Source organism: Tupaia chinensis, unplaced genomic scaffold (genome assembly GCF_000334495.1).
Source record: "Tupaia chinensis unplaced genomic scaffold, TupChi_1.0 Scaffold000256_1, whole genome shotgun sequence".
Classification (NCBI taxonomy): Eukaryota; Metazoa; Chordata; class Mammalia; order Scandentia; family Tupaiidae; genus Tupaia; species Tupaia belangeri.
Genome location: NW_006159736.1, coordinates 660,800 through 664,937, shown reverse-complemented (window position 1 = coordinate 664,937; position 4,138 = coordinate 660,800).

The window sequence follows — 4,138 nt, the reverse complement described above, 5'->3', positions numbered from 1 at the left end:
CCCTCAGTCGTCTATGTGGGATTCCAGCCCCCTAACCACAATGTCACTTGCTGGCCCCACCTTCTTCTCCTTTCTGTGGTTTGGTGGTTCAATTCTTCTAAGAGAAGAATCGATATCATCTAACATTTTTCTTTTTATTTATCATGTCGAATCTATTTTTGTGAACCCCAATAACTAAAAATTGTAAATAACATATATAGTCAAATATAAAGAAGACAACACGAATGGTAGAATTAATGCCAAGTTTGAATGAAAAGTAAAAGCATTCAATTTAAGTACTGAAGATATAAAACCTATAATACTAATTGTAGAAAACAAAATATTATGAAAAAATGTAAAGCAATCATGGGATTCTTTTTTTTTTTTCTTATGAGAGGTTTTTGCTATAGGGCACATATGCTCTCCAGAAAGACAGAGACAGAAAGACAGAAAGTGGGAAATCACCCCCCTCCCAGGAGGGATGGCCATGCCACAATCTCTTCTCCTCCATTATCCTCTTGGGATCTTAGGCACGCACACACACACGCCTGGTGTGAGTTTAAGTCACTGGGTCTGGGACTCTAACCGCAGTCGACTATGTGAGAGTTCAGTGACATAGCCATTACGTCAACAGCAGTCCATCGTGAGAGTCCAAGAGAACATTGACATAAACATATTTTACTTTGGAAATCTAGAAACATTGCTTTCTTTTTATGACAGCTCAGCTAAAGCAAAATGGGCATATTGAAATGGAGAATCTGATTATAGTAGGAAGGCTGTTTTAAAAGATATATGAAAAGTTTTATATCCAAGAGTCAAAAAAAATGCATTACTTGAAAAATATGCATGGATCTTTAAAATTTTATCCTTTAAGAACACAAAAGAAAAATGAGAAATTATTGCCAATTCTAAATCTTGACATTAATAACACAGGTAGAGGGAGAAAATGTCACCAAACTTAGAGATTTGAAAAAGGCAAGACACTTATGGGACACAGAAATGGATTATTATCTGTTGTTGATAACATGTATAGTATCTCCAATTGGACTGGTGTGAAATGTATTCATGATGGAAAATTCACTTTATGAGCTAAGTGATACATAGTGACTGAATGTATAAAAGTTTGAAATAAAATACAACACATTAAAAATAAAAAAGGAAATCTTTATTTTCAAAAAATATATAATCAGTATAATTACGAAGTTAAAAAAGTGAAACACATATAGAACAAATATTATTCATTCACTCAGCTATTTTTGTTTTTATTAAAAGAAAAGAGGAAGTGAAAAAAATGTGTTAAATATTGAGCTTAGAGAATTAGACAAAAATAGTTGACCAAACATTAGAAAGCTATGTAGAAGAAAATAAGCATAAAACAGAAAATATTAATTTAGAATGAACAATGTAATAAGATTGATAAATCCAAGAGGTTTTGTTTTTGTTATGATTTCAGGAAATAATATATGAAAAAATTTAGAAGACATGCAGGAGAGGAATAGTAAAACCAGTCATATAGAAATAGATATAGTAAATATTAAAATAATATTATAAACTTCAAGGAAATAACAAACGACCCATATTTACTCAGAGTAAAGTATGATGCCTGAATAATCCATTAAACAGATGATTAACTGAAATAGTGTTCAAAGTACCACTTACAAAATGATTCACAGAAGATGTGGTTTTAATAGGAAAATTCCTTAAAATGTCAAGAAACAAAATTCTGGTACCATACAAAATGTTCCAGAACTCAGAAAAGAAGGAGAAAGAGCTTCTTTTTATACTTTAATAAAACTAACACAACATTTATAATCTGACAAATAAATTCTCCTTATTTCTTATGGATTATTATGTAACTTGATTTTTAGAAGCACAAAGATAAGCTGTAATGATCTTTTCTTGATCCTGTTTCTGTCTAGACTTCATTTTACATTTTCACTTACAATTTTGAAAAAGATTTATTGGGACTGGCAGGTGCATGGTGGTTACGGTGCTGGACTGCCACATGGCCAACTGCGATTCGTGTCCTGGACCTGGCAACTTGCTTTCTCACCTTCCCTTTCTCTCTTTCTGTCTTCCTCTGGTCAAATTAAAAAATAATAAATAATAATAACAAATAAAATTAAATACATAGTTTTATTTTAAAATAAAAATTATAAGTCGTATTTATTTCAAAAGAGAGCAAGAGAGATACTTTGAACAAGGTCTTGCCACACCAAGAGTTCCCCCCAGCCTCAGCAACCAGCCACGATCACAGGTGTGAGGGCATGCTCAGGGTGTTCAGATAAACCTGGGATTCACTCCAGGCCTCCCACATGGCTCCTTCATTGTGCCTTACCACCTGCACCAACACAGCTGAGCCTATAATTTATTTATGCATTATTCCTGTATAATTACAATTTTGCATGCATTCTTGCTATATCTTCCAAATCCTTTTAGAAAGAGGATTGAATAAAATTACTTACTTTATTTTTAAAAATTTTATTTAAATTTCAAGAATACACAAAATCTACACAAATATTAATATAAACTATACCCTTCATCTAGATTCACTTATTAATATTTTGCCACATTTGCAGTCTTTCTCAACTTCACTTGAAAGTAGACTATAAATAGACTGTCTCGGTAAGCCTAATGGTGAAGGGGGCCAGATCCCACATGGCTGACTGTGGTTCGAATCCCATTTCGAAGGGTTGAGAAACATCTCAGGCACATGTGTATGTGTGCAAACCCTGACAGGATAGAGAAATGGAATAGGGGTTGCAGCATGATCACACCCCATTGGGGAAGTGCTTTCTTCTCTCTCTCTCTCTCTCTGTGTGTGTGTGTGTGTGTGTGTGTGTGTGGACTACATGTACCCACTCACAATTAAAAAAAAAAGTAGACTGCATATCAAGAATCAGAAATTGCCCTTTACCTTACAAATTCTATCAGCTTTTTTTCAATGAATCCATCACTGAGAAGTGGCCACTGATCTGATTCTTATCACCATGGTTTAGCTTTACATATTATAGAATTTCATTGGATCCAAAAGAATTTCCTTTTGTTGTGTCTGGCTTCTTTCATTCATCAAAATTGTTTTGAGATTCATTTCTGTCATTGCATGTATAGGTAGGTTGTTTCTCTTTAGTGCTGAGGAGTATGCTATTGTGCAAAATAACAGTTTATCCATTCTTTTTGATAACATGTGGGCTGTTTCCAGTTTTTGGCTATTATGAATAAAAGTATCATGAATTAAACAAGATACTTTATAAATATGGATAATCTAGTTTTTTAGTATCATTTATTTAGGAGATCTTCATTTCTGCTATTGAAATACTGTGACATCACTGCTGAAAATCATTTGACCATTTATTTGTAAATGTGTTTCTTACTTTCTGTTTTGTTGCTTTGTTCCATTTGTCTGTCCTTTTGCCACACTTATTTGATTACACTAGGTTGATAGTAAGCCTAGAGTCAATTCCTTTGTTTTTCAAAACAAATTTTAAAACTAGCTCTCAAATTTCTACTAGTAATTCCACTAATATTCTGATTGAGAGTGTACCAAGTATATTTATCATTTTGTGGAGTATTAGTATTTTATTGACTCTTCTACCCATAAGTACCCTGTTATCTTTCATTACTTTAAGTCCTCTTTAATCGAATTCAGGTTCTTTTATGAAACATTTCGAGTAAATTTTATAATCTTGTTGAAAATTTTCTCTTTATATTTACATTTGGGCTTTTCTTCTACTGCTGTGTAAATGTATGCCAACATTATACATTTTCTACGAAACTATTCACACACTACTTTCAAGGGAAAATAAGTAAGGTAATATAGAAATTATGATTTATATATTTTTATAGAGCATACAGAGAGTTGAAGGCAAACAACACTAATGCCATGTTATTTTACATAAAACTAATACTTTTTTTACTCAAAAACCATTGTGAATTCATTCCTAGGACCAAAAAGAGCATAAAAGGGCAATGAAAACATAGTCTAATAAATGTAGAGAAATCATCGGACAGACCACGGTTTGCTAAAAGTCCTGAAAAAACATAAAATAGAGAAAAATGGTACTACATCACTTATAAGCCTTCAGCCAGTGATGAAAGCATTTTTAGAGTGTCGCAAAACTCATGCAGTGGTGCTGTCTACCTTCACGATGATCGGAAG